Consider the following 18,469-nt stretch of genomic DNA (forward strand, 5'->3'; position numbering starts at 1 on the left):
TATCACAACGATTTTGGTATCAGCAGACCGAGAATGATCAGAATAGTATCCACAAGCATTGTATTCATATTCGGGTAACGAAATCACCCGAATATCAGAGTTTCCGTCTTGAACCCTCGTGTTCCATTTAAACGACAGCCATTTTGTGATTGCCCTCACATAGGCCAATGTCTAATGCTGAAAACGAGTCTGAAGGACACGTACACCTTTGCTGACTCCTCTGTGACCTGGGCAAGCTGACTCCACTGCCTGAAGCCAAACCTGTTCGGCCAGTTTCTTTCCCAGTGGCCGAATGAGATTAGTATCAAGGCACAACACATCATAAACCTTTCATCACACACAAACCATGCCTAATCTTACACACACCTGTCCCTGTTTCTTTCTTTATGACTTGCTTTACAAGGAGGAGGTGCCCGTTTATATTGGGGGTCCGTCGATATCTGATGAAAGTACTAAGCCTTTCCGGGTAATTGATTGAGGGCTGGACAAACTGAAATATGGGCTTGTCATCATGAACCTGCTATTTCTTTGTAGTGAAAATATGTGAATGGTCAACTGTAAAATAAGGAATGTTTGCCTAAAGCATAATATTTTGTATAAAAGAGAAGGTTAGCTTTGCAAAGAGCAGCAGTCTCCTGAGAATATACACCGTGTTGTACTTCTAGGATACCTGTTACTGGCTGCAGCCAATAAACAAGATCTTTGACTTCACCAAGAAGACTCTGTGTTTCTGTAGTCTGAAACAGGAAGGACTCGAAGTCTTAGGGTGTGTTCCCTGGCACCACTGGGTTCTGAAAAACCCAGTACTTCAATAGTAAGAAAACTAATGCGAACAGTGTAGAATTACAATAGGATGCAATAGGTGAACATAGGTCTAGGGGCAACACAAACCATATACTCCAAAAGTGGAATGCGAATCACAAGTGGACCCCAGACCTATGGGAGCTTGTAAAGGGTCGCTGGGACTGTAAGAAAACAGTCAGGGTGTCCAAGATACCCCACCCAAGACCCTGAAAAGTAGGAGCAAAGTACACCTACTACCCCAAAAGGACACAATAGTTGTGATAGGGGGATTCTGCAAGAACCACAAACACCAGCAAAGCACTGAAGCCGGATCCCTGGACCTGAGGACCTGCAAGGCAAGGGGACCAAGTCCAAGAGTCGCAATAGTGTCCAGGGGCGGCAGGAGCCCAGGAAACCCCGGATGAAGGTGCAAGGAAGTTGCCTCCGGATGGAAGAAGCTTAGGATTCTGCAACAACGAAGAGAGCTAGGAACTTCTCCTTTAGATGGAGGATGTCCCATGGCGTGCTGAAGGTTGCAGGTGTTTTCCCACGCAGAAATACTGCAAACAAGCCTTGCTAGCTGCAAGGGTTGCAGTAGAAGTTTTTGGATGCGGCTGGGGACCAGAAAAGACCAGGATGTCGGCCCTGGGAGGAGGAGACAGAGGGGGCGCTGAGCAACTCAAAGAGCCCCCACAGAAGCAGACAGCACCCGCAGAAGTACCGGAACAGGCACTTAGAAGATTTGTGAACCGGAGCTGGCTCAGCGTCACAAAGGAGGGTCCCACGACGTCAGAGGCCAACTTAGAGGGTTGAGCACTGCAGGACGGAGTGCTGGGGACCCAGGCTAGGCTGTGCACGAAGGAAATCCTGGAGGAGTGCACAGGAGCCGGAGCAGCTGCAAATCACGCAGTACACAGGTTTGCAGTCTAGCCTGAGGAGGCAAGGACTTACCTCCACCAAACGTAGACTGAAGGATCTATGGGAGTCACTTGGATAGAGTTCCTGTGTTCCAGGGACCGCGCTCGTCAGGATGAGAGGGGACCCAGAGGACCCCCAGAGCATTCACCACCAGGAAACAGTCGAGAAAGGCGGCAGGATGAGGCGCTACAATGTTGCTGGTAGTCGTCTTGCTACTTTGTTGCAGTTTTGCAGGCGTCCTGGAGCAGTCAGCGGTCGATCCTTGGCAGAAGTCGAAGAGGGAAGTGCAGAGGAACTCTGGTGAGCTCTTGCATTCGTTATCCGAAGAATTCCCCAGAGGAGAGACCCTAAATAGCCAGAAATGGAGGTTTGGCTACCAAGAAAGGAGGATTGGCTACCAAGAAAGGTAAGAGCCTATAAGAGGGGGTTTCTGACGTTACCTGCTGGCACTGGCCACTCAGAGCAGTCCAGTGTGCCCCCAACACCTCTGTTTCTAAGATGGCCGAGGTCTGGGACACACTGGAGGAGCTCTGGGCACCTCCCCTGGGAGGTACTGGTCAGGGAAGTGGTCACTCCCCTTTCCTTTGTCCAGTTTCGTGCCAGAGCAGGGCTGGGGGATCCCTGAACCGGTATAGACTGGCTTATGCAGAGATGGGCACCATCTGTGCCCATCAAAGCATTTCCAGAGGCTGGGGGAGGCTACTCCTCCCCAGCCCTTCACACTTATTTCCAAAGGGAGAGGGTGTAACACCCTCTCTCAGAGGAAATCCTTTGTTCTTCCTTCCTGGGCCAGGGCTGCCTGGACCGCAGGAGGGCAGAATCCTGTCTGAGGGGTTGGCAGCAGCAGCAGCTGCAGTGGAAACCCCGGAAAGGCAGTTTGGCAGCACCCGGGTTCTGTGCTAGAGACCCGGGGGATCATGGAATTGTCCCCCCAATAACAGAATGGTTTTGGGGTGACAATTCCATGATCTTAGGCATGTTACATGGCCATGTTCGGAGTTACCATTGTGATGCTATACATAGGTAGTAACCTATGTATAGTGCACATGTGTAATGGTGTCCCCGCACTCACAAAGTCCAGGGAATTTGCCCTGAACGATATGGGGGCACCTTGGCTAGTGCCAGGGTGCCCACACACTAAGTAACTTGGCACCCAACCTTCACCAAATGAGGGTTAGACATATAGGTGACTTATAAGTTACTTATGTGCAGTGAAAAATGGCTGTGAAATAACGTGGACGTTATTTCACTCAGGCTGCAGTGGCAGTCCGGTGTAAGAATTGCCTGAGCTCCCTATGGGTGGCAAAAGAAATGCTGCAGTCCATAGGGATCTCCTAAAACCCCAGTACCTAAGTACCATATAACAGGGAATTATATGGGTGTACCAGTGTGCCAATGAGAATTGGTAAATTTAGTCACTAGCCTGCAGTGACAAATTTAGAAAGGAGAGAGAGCATAAACACTGAGGTTATGGTTAGCAGAGCCTCAGTGATACAGTTAAGTGCCACACAGGGAACACATACAGGCCACAAACTTATGAGCACTGGGGTCCTGTCTAGCAGGATCCCAGTGACACAGGGGCTAAAACATACATACATACATACAGTGAAAATGGGGGTAACATGCCAGGCAAGATGGTACTTTCCTACAATGAGGGACCCTCTGAACTTTACAGGCCCTCTCAAGTGCAGCAAACCACTTATAAATCTCATCACCATCCTTGTAAGGAGGGACAACTTTGTGCAGATTCCTAGAGTCAAATGAAGGTTCCCTAACATTTGAATTTCTGAAACTGCTGCTGCCACCATGGAGAACTCACCCCAAACCCTGCCTTTCCTTTTCCACAGCCAGTGATTCCCTGTCTTAGGCCAACTGTTGCTGCATTAGCGTCACTCCGGCCTCCTCTTACCTCAGCTTTTTGAGTTTGCTATCTAGGGACTGGTTTTCAGGGTTAGATGTGTGGGATGCCTCTGAATCAGAGGTAACATTGGAATGGCCAGAGGATGATCTATCTCTAACAGGAGCTAGCCTAGTGACCTGGCCTATAGGTGTGAAGGGAGCCCTACTTGTGTGTGAACCCTTCCCACTCGCAGTTGTACTAAGGGGTTTGTTAACAAATAAATCAGTAGAAGGACCCTCCCCAGGATTGTTAGTTTGTTCCTCTGAGCCTTCCTGGTTTAAATCATCCTCTACCTCTTCCCCTGTCTGATCTGGACCAGTGCTGAGTCCCTGGTCATCTTGGAGGAACACCTTATTGGGGTTCTTCCCAAACCCTAAACCTCTTTCAGTACAGAGACCCCTCAAACTTTTAAAGTTTAGATTCTCATAGGTAGTTTTGACAATTCTAGGGGTAGCTTCTACCGCAGAGATATTGGAAAGAGAAAGTATAAGAAGTGAGTAAAAAGTTAGTAGTATAACAGACCTAACTTTTTAGAGAAAAGGAAACAAGTTTTCAGTACTTTGTATAACCTTTTGCAAAGTTTAAAGAACTTTTGAGAAAGTTAGAAAATTACTTCTAGGTATATCCTATGTATGCTCTAAGTATTTTAGCAATCTTTTCTTGTGAAAAGCACTAGTAACAAAGTGGTACACCGGTTCAGGGACCCCTTATCCCCTGCCCTGGCACAAAACTGGACAAAGGAAAGGGGAGTGACCACTCCCCTGTCCATCACCACCCCAGGGGTGGTGCCCAGAGCTCCTCCAGAGTGTCCCTGGGTTTTGCCATCTTGGATTCCAAGGTGGTGGGACACTCATGGAGCATCTGAGTGGCCAGTGCAGCAGGTGATGTCAGAGACCCCTCCTGATAGGTGCTTACCTGGTTAGGTGACCGATCCCCCTCTCAGGGCTTTTTAGGGTCTCTCCTCTGGGTGTTTCTTCAGATTTGGATTGCAAGACTCCAGCAGGAATCCGCTGCATCTTTACTTTATGTTCTACCGACGGATCAACGCTGACTGCCCCGGGAACTCTACAAAACTGCAACAAAGAAGCTAAGTCGACTTCTGGAACATTGTATCTTCAGCTCCTGCCAGCAACTGCAACAGTTTCCAGGTCATGCATCCTCTGAGGACTAAGGGTGGTGCCCAGAGCTCCTCCAGTGTGTCCCAGACTTCAGCCATCTTGCTTTGCAAGGTGTGGGGGCACTCTAGAGGCCTCTGAGTGGCCAGTGCCAGCAGGTGATGTCTCGGACCCGTCCTGATAGGTCCATACCTGATAAGGTAGCCAATACCTCTCTCAGGGCTATTTAGGGTCTTCCCTGTGGGTTCTCTTCAGATTCTGCTTGCAAGTTTCCTTCAGGAACTTCTTCATCATCCTCTGACCTCGGATCAACCGCAGCCTGCTTGAGGAACCGCTGTAACAGCAAGAAAGTATCCACAAGGGATACTTTTCCTCTGTAACTTCAGCTCCAAGTCAGCAACTGCAACAGTTTCCACAGTGTGCACGCTCTGAGGACTCCCTGTCTTCATCCTGCACCAGAAGGACCTAAGAAATAATCTCCTGTGGGTTGACGGAGTCAGTACTCTGCTCCAGCAGGCACCTTCCAAGACGACAACCAGTATCCTTGGACTCCTCTCCTGGCAACGAGCGTGCTCCTTGGAACACAGAGGGTGGCCCCTTCAACACAGACTGCCCTGAGGTTCTGCTGACGCAATTTGGAGGAGGTAAGACCTCGATTTACCGCGGGACGCGCCGGCGAGTTACCGGCACTTTTCTCTTTCCCTTAACACCGAATAAGGGTTCTATCTACAACTGTGACAATTCAATGTCTGAAGTTTTGTGTAATATGCTCTGAATTAGCCTTGAGAAAGCCCCCGCTTACGCGCCAAAGGGGCGAAACACGTGTTGGCTGTTGCATCAACGTATACTTCTATCTGATTTTGCATCCAACTTGCTGATCAATGAAAATTACTTCAACTTCAAGTTCGTCTTTACCTCAAATGGACTAAATATTTCTGGAACTCCCCTTCTCCTTACAATGTAATTAAACAATCTTTTGAAGTAATGTACTTAGGAGTTGTTTAAAAAAAATTTTGTGGGGAATCACCTCTGCATTATCTTGACTATTACTATTGGGAGGCTTAGGGTCCAGGCCCCCCCGGTTTGATTCTCCCACACCTTGCTTAACCGACGAATAGGCATTCTAAGGAAGTCGATTGGCTGGACTCCCCTTTTCTTTACTGTGGCCCCTTCAACACAGACTGCCCTGAGGTTCTGCTGACGCAATTTGGAGGAGGTAAGACCTTGCCTTCCCAGAGAGCGATGGTACCCCTATGTACTGCGTCTTCCTCACCTCCTGAGGTCTCTGTGCACTATTTGCAAAATTCCTTCATGCACAGCCTGGCCCAGGTTCCCAGCACTCCATCCTGCGACCCTCAACTCGCTGAGTTGTTCTCCGGCAGTAGTGCTGCACCAACTGCGTTTTGCACCTCCTTTGTCCCCATTTCCTGGGACTCCTGTGGGTGCTGTCTGGTATCCAGAGGGCTCTCTCAAGTGCTGAGAGCCCCCTCTTCCTTCTCACACAGAGTGGAGGCCCCCAGGTCCTTCCTGTGTCCAGCCAGAGCCACTTTGACTCAAATCATGACTTTGCCGGAACCAAGGCTTGTTGGAGAAATCCAGTGCCAAAACTCGCCTGCATCCACCTTCTCTTCGTGGGACATCCAGTGGGTCATGCAGGAACTCGCTGACACCTTCCTTGGGTGCATTTCTGCAATCTTCGTCCAACCTGGGACTCTTCTTTTGCACCCTCTTCTGGGTTGGCAGGGGCTCCTGTCCTTCCTGGAACTTCTTTCAACTTCTGGACTTGCTCTCCTTTCTTTGCAGGTCTTCAAGTCCAGGAATCCACCATTTGTTGTTTGCAGTCTTGCTTGGTTCTTCCAATATTTCTAATCACGACTTGTAGTGTGTCCTAAGGAAACTTGCAGTACTTTACTCCTGCTTTTCTGGGCTCAGGGGTGGGGTAATTTACTTACCTTTAAGATATTCTTACTCTCCCAGTGATTCTCTACACTCTACACTTGTCTAGGGGGAGCTCGTGGTTTGCATTCCACTTTCTTAGTATATGGTTTGTGTTGCCCCTATACCTATTTTCTCCCGTTGCATTCTATAGCATTTCCTATTGTTTGCACTATCCTATGTCTAATTACCTACCTTATTTTGGTGTCTAGTGTATATATTGTGTATAATACTTACCTCCAAAGGGAGTATTGCCTCTAAGATATTTTTGGCCTGGTGTCACCCAAATAAACTACCTTTATTTTTGGTAACACTGAGTATTGTCTTTACTTGTGTAGAAGTACTATGTAACTATAAGTGGTATTGCAGGAGCTTTGCATGTTTCCTAGTTCAGCCTAAGCTGCTCAGCTATAGCTACCTCTATCAGCCTAAGCTGCTAGAACACTACTACAATTCACTAATAAGGGATACCTGGACTTGGTATAAGGTGTAAGTACCCAAGGTACCCACTACAAACCAGGCCAGCCTCCTACAGGAAGATCTTGGGAAGGACTCTCCCCTGCGTCCTCAGGACCCTCTTCTGATTCTACCTGGTCAGAATCCCCCTCTACCTCACCTACCTTGTGAGCAGTCTGTTCTTTGTCATCCCTGAGAAGGAGATGTAAAAGGAAATCTTTGTTAGTGTTCTTACCAATCTCTAGGCTTCTCTCCAAGCAGAGCCCCCTCAAAGTTTAAGTTTTCTTAAGTGGTTTTGATAACCCTAAGGGTGGCTTCAGAGGAAGACATTGTGGTAGAAAAGTTAGAATAAAGTGAAAAGAAAGAAAATACCTACTTTATCTAACTTTTAGAATTTTAGAATGCAAGTGCAATTACTAGGTATGCTTTTGTATAGCCCTAAGTACAGAGTACACTTTCCTGTGGAAAGCACCGGTGAGAGAGCGATAAGGCAATTGCAAGTACATATCCCACCTCTGCACCACCAGTGTAGGAGGCCGGCCTAGTTTGTAGTGGGTGCCAAAGATACTTACACCTTATAAAAGGTCCAGTTATGCTGATTAGCAGGACTCCAGTGACAATTTAGAAACCAGTGAAACACTGAAAAGCAGGCCATATACAATAAGCACTGGGGTCCTGACTATCATGGTCAGAGTGACACAATGATAAACACACTGACATCAGGCAGAACTTGGGGGTAAAATGCCAAAAAGAGGGTACTTTCCTATAAGAACCCACCCCAGAGCGCAGGAAAGCAGGAGTAAATCACAGTAACTTTCCTAGAACACAAAAGAACAAAAGAAGATTATGCAAGAACCAGAAGAGACTGCAAGACACCAACAATGGATTCCTGGAACTGAAGACCTGTGAAGAAGGGGACCAAGTCCAAGAAGCACTGAAGAGTCCAGGGAGAACAGGAGCCCCTGCTAACCCGGATGAAGGTGCAAAAGAGGAACCACCAGTGAGGAACAACAGTCAGTATTGCAGCCAAGAAGACAGGTGCAGGCTTCTGGTTGGTGCAGAAGATGTCCCACGCTGGATGGATGAATGCAGTCTGATTTGCTGATTTCCTTTGTCCAGTTTTGTGCCAGAGTAGGGACTGGGGTCACTAAACCAGTGTAGACTAGATTATGCAAGGAAGGCACCATCTGTGCCCTTCAAGGCATTTCCAGAGGCTCTGGGAGGCTACCCCTCCCGAGCCTGTAACACTTATTTCCAAAGGGAGAGGGAGTAACACCCCTCTCCCAAAGGAAATCCTTTGTTCTGCCTTCCTGGGCTCGAGCTGCTTGAGCAACAGGAGGGCAGAAACCTGTCTGTGAGGTGGGAGCAGCTGGGGCTGCCTGGAAAACCTCAGAAGGCTGTAATGGCAGTACTCTAAGGAACCCCCAAAGTGCATGGAATCATACAACCAATGCTTGCAAAAGCATACCAAACATGGCCATATTCGGAATTACCATTGAGGAGCTGGGCATAGGTAGTGACCTATGTCCAATGCACGTGTAAAATGGTGTCTCCGCACTCACAAAGTCCGGGAAAATGGTCCTGGAGGTCCTTGGGGGCACCTCTACTAGTGCAGGGGTGCTCTCACACACAGGTACTCCGCACCCTGCCTTCAGGGCTGGAAGGCCTGCAATAGGGGTGACTTATAAGTGACTGGTGCAGTGTAAATGGCAATGAAAGGGTGTATGCATCATTTCACACAGGCTGCAATGGCAGTCCTGTAGAAGTCTTTGCATGGGCTCCCTGTGGGTGGCAAAAGAGATGCTGCAGCCCACAGGGATCCCCTGGAACCCCAATGCCCTGGGTAGCTAGGTACCATATACTAGGGACTTATAAGGGGGGACTATGATGCCAATCTTGGGTGAAATACTGGGTTACCAGTATGCAGTGACAACATTTAGAGGAGAGAGAGCATAATCACTAGGTTGGTGCTTAGCAGGCTCCCAGTGAACACAGTCAAACACACTGACATCAGGAGAAATTGGGAGTAACATGCCAAAAAGAGGGTACTTTCCTACACTTGGCAAGAGGCCAAAGGTTAGTTCTGGATTTACACAATGCTGTGTCAGCCAACATGACATCCTTGTTTCCTCCAGCACTGGCACTACAGTCTTTTTAGACTTTGGTCTTTCTGACAACTTTGCCAATGCTCTTGGTGAACATGTGTGCGATCTTTTGTCTTTTCTTTCCCACTCTGAACGCCCACACACACTTCAATCTAGAGCTATGAGTTTAAGACGATAGCAAATCTCAGCTCACAACTGACATCCATTGTGCTTTTTTAATTTGAAAGATAATGGTTTATGGGTGAATACAATAAAATAAATGTACTTTTAGTTAAATATCTTAGATGACGATGTTCTGTAAAAATATAGGGACTCTAAGAGTGCTCCGGACCCCTCTGTCATCTGCGGCCAACTGAAGCCTTAAGGTGCAAGTATCTGCCCTGAAGTCGCCATCCCTCTGATAGGCGGTGGCAGGGAGAGAAGGTGACCCCGAGACTGGGATCCCCCAAAAAGGCGGTGGTTGTTGGGTCTAGCGCAGCAGCCCGCAAGATGGTGGCAGCCTGTGCCTTGGGCGGTGCCCGGTGAAGGCTGGTGGGCTGGACCGGCATGCGTGACGAGCTGCAGACCCGGCTCCGGGTGTCCTTGCGTACTGATGGCACAGGCTGGGCTGCGGAGGAGACCTGCAGAGAGTGCTTCTGCAGCCTGTGACAGCAAGCCCGGGAGCCTCTGGCAGCTCCGACTGAAGGAGAAGGGCTGTGCGTGTCCTGCGGCTCTCCGGCCGACTACGGAGAGCCACGCAAGGGAGAGAGAGGAGTCGTGGTCCGCTGGCCAGAGATGGACGTGACGATGGAGGGCCCGGAGGAAAAAGAGCAAAGAGCATTGTAGGGAGATTTTGGCATTACCCGTAACAGGCCCGATCCTGGCGTCTATGGGAGCGACACGCTGAGGCCCAAGTTAGAGGTCGGCTGACCAGAGTGGAAGCAGGAAGGAAACACGATCCGGAGTGAAGAGGCCTGTGAGACTCTGGAGGCCCCAGCATGCGAGAGGCCTCCGGGTCCAGGGGGAGAAGCAAAGCCAAAAGGAGAGAGGTGAGGCCTAGTTGGCGACAGGGGAAAGCACTGCACACCCAACGAGGTAGGTGGCAGTGTGACACACAGAGCGGTGGGGGCAAGCCCAAAGATCCACAGATAAGGATGGGAAAAAGGCCTGATGAGAGAAGGGATGTCTGAGAAATAGGTATCTGCATACTTACTGAAGGACAGACGGAGCGGAGCCGCAGAGCTTGCCTGAAAGGAGGTCTTATGGGGATGCCCCTTGGCAATGGGAGGCCACTAAGCAGGAGTCCCGCCGTCTCCCGAACTTTGCACTGAAGACAGAGGGGGTTATTCTAACTTTGGAGGAGTGTTAATCCGTCCCAAAAGTGACGGTAAAGTGACGGATATACCACCAGCCGTATTACGAGTTCCATAGGATATAATGGACTCGTAATACGGCTGGTGGTAAATCCGTCACTTTTCCGTCACTTTTGGGACGGATTAACACCTCCTCCAAAGTTAGAATAACCCCCAGAATCCTTAAGGGACGGGTGTGGCGTACTAATAAATACAACCACTCTCGAGGTGAGCTGATAATAATTTAGCATTGGAGCTTGGAGCGGCGCAGCTTGGTATTGGGACATCGAGAACCCTTGTGCAACAAAGCAGCTACTAGGGAGGCAGATCCACACTGGGGAAGACAAACAACCGAAGGTGCCCACCTCACAGTCCTGCATACATAGGTTCACTACACCCTGGGGTGCCCAAAGAGAACATGGAGGTGAACCCCTGGCTGCAGGTGCCGGGGACACAGACTAAATCCTACAGGCAATACATACTTCACAAATGGCAGTAGAAAATAAAATTGGGGAGATACATATAGATGTATCACTACTTCGCCAGGACCTGCGGGGCACCATCGCACAAGCGACGGAGGCGGAGACCCGGGTGTCTGTGGTAGAGGATGAAGTGGTGGACTTGAAAGCCAAGGTCAACCTTCTCCTTACTAGAACACATGAACTTCAACAGAGTGCTGAAGACACCGAAAATGGGTGAAGAAGCAATAACCTGAGGTTTGTGGGCTTTCCCGAAGGGGTGGAGGGGACGCGAGCGACTTCTTAGAGACCTGGCTGAAGGAATGGATGTCGTTGGACAAACTGACCACATGGTTTGTGGTGGAACGCGCACATGGGGCCCAGTCGGCTAGGGAGTGGGTGATGGAGGAGCGATGTCTGCGGCAGGGCAGTAATACCGCGGCTGACCTAGACCCCACACTCCGCCAAAGCGGGTCTTGGGGCAGACCTCTGGTCGGATGAAGAGACCTAGGACGTGAACCTGCAGGAGATGGTATAGGGGTGGGTCTTCATCCCCCTTGCCGAGTTTGGGAGCCTCTGGGCAGCAGTTATTGCAAGAAGAGACTTAATATTCTGTCCAGCAAGAAAGAGAAGGAGGCACAGCACACCACCAAGATGAAGAAAGACTGAGTCAGATGCAAGTAGTGTGAATGGGGCATACAAGGGCCGTTATTTATGTGCTGGCAGAGCAGTAGGAGATTTTATCCTAAAATATGGATGGGTCCACCAGTCCACCCTGTGAGAGCTTTAGTTCCTTGTTGGGGGTAACATGGGGAGAACGATGCTTCTTCTGGTTGGGAGGGGAAGTGTAGGGTGGGGTGGAGTTGGGAACGGGAAGAGGATGTTAGATTGCACGAATGTTATGGTGCAGTTAAAGTTTCTTTGCACTTGTTTGCAACGTTACACAAGCAGACCCCGAGGGGGGAAACAGAAGGAACACAGGCTAATCCACAAAGAGAAACCGAACACAGTAAGTCAGATAAATATACTTCTAAACTCACCACATGGCATCAGTTAAGGTGGTATCATGGAATGTCAGCGGGTTACTTGACAAGATTAAAAGGGTAGAAGTATTCCGCCATGCACAGAGACTCCATCCTTCCATTGTATTCTTGCAAGAGAGACACACTTACTGGGCACTTCCTATCCCTTCCTGGAGCGTGCTACAGGTTTGATCGAGTTTATCATGCAGGATTTGCAAGAAAATCCCGGGGAGTTGCAATAGTGCTGCGAAGGGGATTCCCCATGGTGGTGCACCAAACATGGCAGGATCTAAAGGGGAGATATGTTGTGCTAGCGGGCATGGTGAGAGGTTACTTCTTGAATTTGCTGAGTGTCTATGCGCCTTCTACGGCGTTTGCAGACTTTCTGGAGGACCTGGCGGGGTGGTGGCCCAGAGGCCTCAGGGCAGTACAATCATTGGAGGCACCATGAACGCAGTTATGGATCCAGTAATGGACACACATACCTCAGCAGCACACCATACGCAGGCTCGCATTGATATGGTCTTAATGCCAGCAGCCGACCTCCCTAAGGAAAAACAAATTCAAGTCCTGGCTCAGGGTATATCGGACCACACCCAGATTCTCTTGAGTATCGCAGTGTCCCGTGTGGCACCTTAATGCCTGGCTACTGCAAAACCGGGATTACACACAAAAATTTAAGGCAGAGATTGTCCAATACTTTTAATTGAATGGCAGAACGGTACACAGTAATGCAGTTCAATGGGAAGCAGGGAAAGCCACGATTAGAAGCCAAGCCAAGAGCCGTCTTTGTGTGCAAGAGAGGGACAAGCAGGCCCACATTGTCCACCTGGAGGCCAAGACACTTCAACTGGAGAGTTGCCTGGCAAGGGAAGGACAGGGGGAGGTAGCACATACTCTGAAGCTGGTGAGAGATGACATCAGGGCAAACTTGTTAGAGACAGTGAAACAACTATGGCGTGCATCACAAGCAAGGGTCTATGGTTGGGGAGATAAAAATAGCAAATCACTATACTGTCTGGCCACAAAGCCTATAGAGGGGCATGTAGTCCCAGAGATGGCAGATGTGGCAGGAAAGTCTTGCGTTACCCCTGTTGAGATGCAGCTTCATTTGCACAGTACTATGCAGCGTTATACGCTGTGACTCCTAGGCCTTAGTTGGAAATTGATAGTCCACTGTTGGACGAGCTGACCTTGCCAAGAATTCCAGACCAGGAGAGAAAGGCATTAGGTGACCCAGTTTCCCTAGAAGAGATAGGAGAGGCCATTTCAGCTTTAAAGACTGGGAAAACTCCAGGGCCAGACGGCTACCTAACAAGAGTTCTACTCCAGGTATAAAGAGATTCTGGGACCCCCGCTGCTCGACCTATATGTAGAGGCAGTAGAAGTGGGAGCCTTCCCAGACGCGTTAGAGCAGGCCACTATAGTGGTTCTCCCCAAGACAAAGCCCCCGCCTTTATTCTGTGCAGACTAAAGACCTATATCACTGATCAATGGTGAGTTGAAGATATTTGCTACAATATTAGCAACCCGCTTGCGGAAGGTTCTTGGGTACGTAATACACCCAGATCAATGTGGTTTTATGCCCAAATGTAGCACAGGGCATTGTGTAAGGCATCTGAATGTCATGCTAACCCATAGGCATGTCCTTCCGGGCCACTTAGCATTAATGCTGGTGGATTTTTAAAAGGAGTTCGATACTGTCGACTGGCAGTATCTCAGGCAGGTGCTAGCCAAAGCAGGATTGGGTGACAGGTTCTGATGCATGGTTGGCTTACTATATTGCTGCCTAACGACCAGGGTACTGTTTAATGGGAGAGTGTCTGAGGTGTTTCCTGTGAGTAGAGGGACGAGACAGGGATGTCCGCTATCACCTCTTCTTTTTTCCAATGGCCATCGAGCCATTAGCACACTTGCTCCTAGAAGACACTTTGATAAAGGGCTGGTGCTGGCCGCAAGGTGTGGAAGATCAAGTGGCATTATATGCAGATGACGTGCTACTGTACTTGTCCAACATGCCGGAGAGTGGGCTCAGAAGCCTTTATCTCCTGAAATTGTTCGCGGAAGTGTCTGGATTAATGCTTAATCCAAAGAAATCACTACTGGTACCGTTGACTGGAGCACAGGAAGCAATAGACTGGCAATCAGAACTGCCCATAAGGCGTCTTAGGTTCACATATCTGGGGCTCAAAATAGCATTGGAACCCTGCCTTACATAGGCACTTAACGTCATGCTACTTGTTTATAGAGTTAAGGCAGACTTGAGCAAGTGGCATTCATTGCCCCTCAATGTCTTGGGACGTATTGCCCTATTTAAGATGCTGGTGTTGCCACTCTTTCTTTATATGCTTAAAAATCTTCCTATACAATTACCATCCCAGTGGTTTCGAAAGATGGGTGCGCTGGCGACTACCTTTCTCTGACTGGACAAGTGACGTCCCCTTAACAGTAACGTCTGTCAGGAAAGCACATACGAGAGGGGACTGGGAATGTCCAATATATTTTATTATCACTCGGCAACTCAGGTTCTAGTTCTTAATGAATGGCTCACAGAGGGCTGGGCAGACCCTGCCTACAGGCTGGAAATCCGTGGTCTGGGGATGTCCCGCGTCATAGGCATTATGTACGGTGATCCAATCACGCAGGACATTCCGGAAGTAACAAGGATGGTCTTCAGGGGGTGGAGAGAGGCACAGCGCCACACGGAGGTGGAAGACATTGACACTCAAGACTCCGCTATGGGTGGGGACTTGGTTGAGGGAGGTGAGTGCTCTGGAAGGCTTCTCCAGATGGGACGCAATTGGTATGACTGTGCTGGGTGATGTATGGGTTGGGGACCATATTCAATCCTTTCAGGAGCTTCAACAAGGCAATTTCAACACACATACCTCAGCAGCACACCATACGCAGGCTCGCATTGATATGGTCTTAATGCCAGCAGCCGACCTCCCTAAGGAAAAACAAATTCAAGTCCTGGCTCAGGGTATATCGGACCACACCCAGATTCTCTTGAGTATCGCAGTGTCCTGTGTGGCACCTTAATGCCTGGCTACTGCAAAACCGGGAATACACACAAAAATTTAAGGCAGAGATTGTCCAATACTTTGAATTGAATGGCAGAACAGTACACAGTAATGCAGTTCTATGGGAAGCAGGGAAAGCCACGATTAGAAGCCAAGGCAAGAGCCGTCTTTGTGTGCAAGAGAGGGACAAGCAGGCCCACATTGTCCACCTGGAGGCCAAGACACTTCAACTGGAGAGTTGCCTGGCAAGGGAAGGACAGGGGGAGGTAGCACATACTCTAAAGCTGGTGAGAGATGACATCAGGGCAAACTTGTTAGAGACAGTGAAGCAACTATGGCGTGCATCACAAGCAAGGGTCTATGGTTGGGGAGATAAAAATAGCAAATCACTATACTGTCTGGCCACAAAGCCTATAGAGGGGCATGTAGTCCCAGAGATGGCAGATGTGGCAGTAAAGTCTTGCGTTACCCCTGTTGAGATGCGGCTTCATTTGCACAGTACTATGCAGCGTTATACGCTGTGACTCCTAGGCCTCAGTTGGAAATTGATAGTCCACTGTTGGACGAGCTGACCTTGCCAAGAATTCCAGACCAGGAGAGAAAGGCATTCGGTGACCCAGTTTCCCTAGAAGAGATAGGAGAGGCCATTTCAGCTTTAAAGACTGGGAAAACTCCAGGGCCAGACGGCTACCTAACAAGAGTTCTACTCCAGGTATAAAGAGATTCTGGGACCCCCGCTGCTCGACCTATATGTAGAGGCAGTAGAAGTGGGAGCCTTCCCAGACGCGTTAGAGCAGGCCACTATAGTGGTTCTCCCCAAGACAAAGCCCCCGCCTTTATCCTGTGCAGACTACAGACCTATATCACTGATCAATGGTGAGTTGAAGATATTTGCTACAATATTAGCAACCCGCTTGCGGAAGGTTCTTGGGTACGTAATACACCCAGATCAATGTGGTTTTATGCCCAAAAGTAGCACAGGGCATTGTGTAAGGTGGCTGAATGTCATGCTAACCCATAGGCATGTCCTTCCGGGCCACTTAGCATTAATGCTGGTGGATTTTGAAAAGGAGTTCGATACTGTCGACTGGCAGTATCTCAGGCAGGTGCTAGCCAAAGCAGGATTGGGTGACAGGTTCTGATGCATGGTTGGCTTACTATATTGCTGCCTAACGACCAGGGTACTGTTTAATGGGAGAGTGTCTGAGGTGTTTCCTGTGAGTAGAGGGACGAGACAGGGATGTCCGCTATCACCTCTTCTTTTTTCCAATGGCCATCGAGCCATTAGCACACTTGCTCCTAGAAGACACTTTGATAAAGGGCTGGTGCTGACCGCAAGGTGTGGAAGATCGAGTGGCATTATATGCAGATGACGTGCTACTTTTCTTGTCCAACATGCCGAAGAGTGGGCTCAGAAGCCTTTATCTCCTGAAATTGTTCGCGGAAGTGTCTGGATTAATGCTTAATCCAAAGAAATCACTACTGGTACCGTTGACTGGAGCACAGGAAGCAATAGACTGGCAATCAGAACTGCCCATAAGGCGGCTTAGGTTCACATATCTGGGGCTCAAAATAGCATTGGAACCCTGCCTTACATAGGCACTTAACGTCATGCTACTTGTTTATAGAGTTAAGGCAGACTTGAGCAAGTGGCATTCATTGCCCCTCAATGTCTTGGGACGTATTGCCCTATTTAAGATGCTGGTGTTGCCACTCTTTCTTTATATGCTTAAAAATCTTCCTATACAATTACCATCCCAGTGGTTTCGAAAGATGGGTGCACTGGCGACTGCCTTTCTCTGACTGGACAAGTGACGTTGCCTTAACAGTAACGTCTGTCAGGAAAGCACATACGAGAGGGGACTGGGAATGTCCAATATATTTTATTATCACTCGGCAACTCAGGTTCTAGTTCTTAATGAATGGCTCACAGAGGGCTGGGCAGACCCTGCCTACAGGCTGGAAATCCGTGGTCTGGGGATGTCCCGCGTCATAGGCATTATGTACGGTGATCCAATCACGCAGGACATTCCGGAAGTAACAAGGATGGTCTTCAGGGGGTGGAGAGAGGCACAGCGCCACACGGAGGTGGAAGACATTGACACTCCAGACTCCGCTATGGGTGGGGACTTGGTTGAGGGAGGTGAGTGCTCTGGAAGGCTTCTCCAGATGGGACGCAATTGGTATGACTGTGCTGGGTGATGTATGGGTTGGGGACCATATTCAATCCTTTCAGGAGCTTCAACAAGGCAATTTCACAAATATTTGCAGCTAAGACACGCATTGAGGTCCCATATACCTGAGGCTACGTCATTTCCAGAATTCAGTCCCATGGAAGCAAAAGTACTACTGGGGTGCTAGGCAAGGGGGGATCTCCCAAATGTACTGTTCGATTGTGCTGAATGCCTCAGAGACCCTTCTTCCTCTGCGAACTAAATGGGAGGCCTGGGTAGGGCCACTGGAAGAGGAAGACTGGAGGGATGGTTCAATCGCACAGCAAGTGATTGTCATTTCAACCAAGTTGAAGCTAGTTCAATTATATTACCTGCACTGTGCGTATCTAACCCCAAACCGCATGCACCGTGCAGGGCTCAGACCCTCACCCAAGTGCAGGCGATGTAGCAAGTCCCCGGCAGACGTCTTTCATATGGTATGGTCTTGACCAATTATTGCACAGTACTGGAAGCAGGTAGTGTCAACACTAGCCAAGATGGTGGGGCAAACTTTGGAGTTGCCTCCGATCATGGTTTTATTGCGAGTGATGGAGGGAATGGGTGGCACCCGAGCAGACAAACATTCTATAGGCACAGCATTGATGGTTGCACAGAGGGGCATTGCAAAATCCTGTCTGCGGAGCAGCCCCCCCCCCCACACCCTCAGTTTTGCAGTAGAGGAGGGGAGTGGACTAGTGCGTTCAGATGGAGAAGCCCATGTATGAGGCAAGGAAATGCCCGGAAAATATGAAAGTTTGGTCTAAATGGACTGGTAGTCAAGGGCCTGAAGTAGTAAAAGATACTGTGTAGGTGTTCAGTATATGCTAAATGAGCCTCACTCACAGGGAAGGAGGGGGGAGGTTGGATGTGTAGGGGATGAAACAGCATGTAACATTTTATTACTCTGCTGGAAAACGAATACAAATTGGTTATAAAAAAAAATATAAGGACTCATTTACTCTTTGGAATCGATGCACCAGTTCTCATGCGCAAGCCCTGGACCCCTTAACAACGCCATGGTAGCACTGTATTTATGATACAGTGCTCCATGACACCCATTTCCACAGATGTGTCAGAAATTCAGACTCATCCGTGGCTCTAAACTGACACATTGCTGAGTTAGCGTCAAGAAAATTACACTACTCCAGCAATGCGTGGAGGGCTCCCATGTTAAAAAGCCCTGCGTCAGTTTACCACCTGCTCTGACCAG

General features: G+C 49.1%; 1 protein-coding gene across 2 annotated transcripts in view; it reads left to right on the forward strand.

Annotated features, from left to right (window-relative positions):
* The window catches only part of LOC138292458 (5'-AMP-activated protein kinase subunit beta-2-like), a 1,223,251-nt gene that overhangs the window by 973,594 nt on the left and 231,188 nt on the right, over window positions 1–18,469 (forward strand). The gene's annotated exons all lie outside the window — the stretch shown is intronic.

The sequence above is a fragment of the Pleurodeles waltl genome, chromosome 4_2 (assembly GCF_031143425.1).
Source record: "Pleurodeles waltl isolate 20211129_DDA chromosome 4_2, aPleWal1.hap1.20221129, whole genome shotgun sequence".
NCBI lineage: Eukaryota > Metazoa > Chordata > Amphibia > Caudata > Salamandridae > Pleurodeles > Pleurodeles waltl.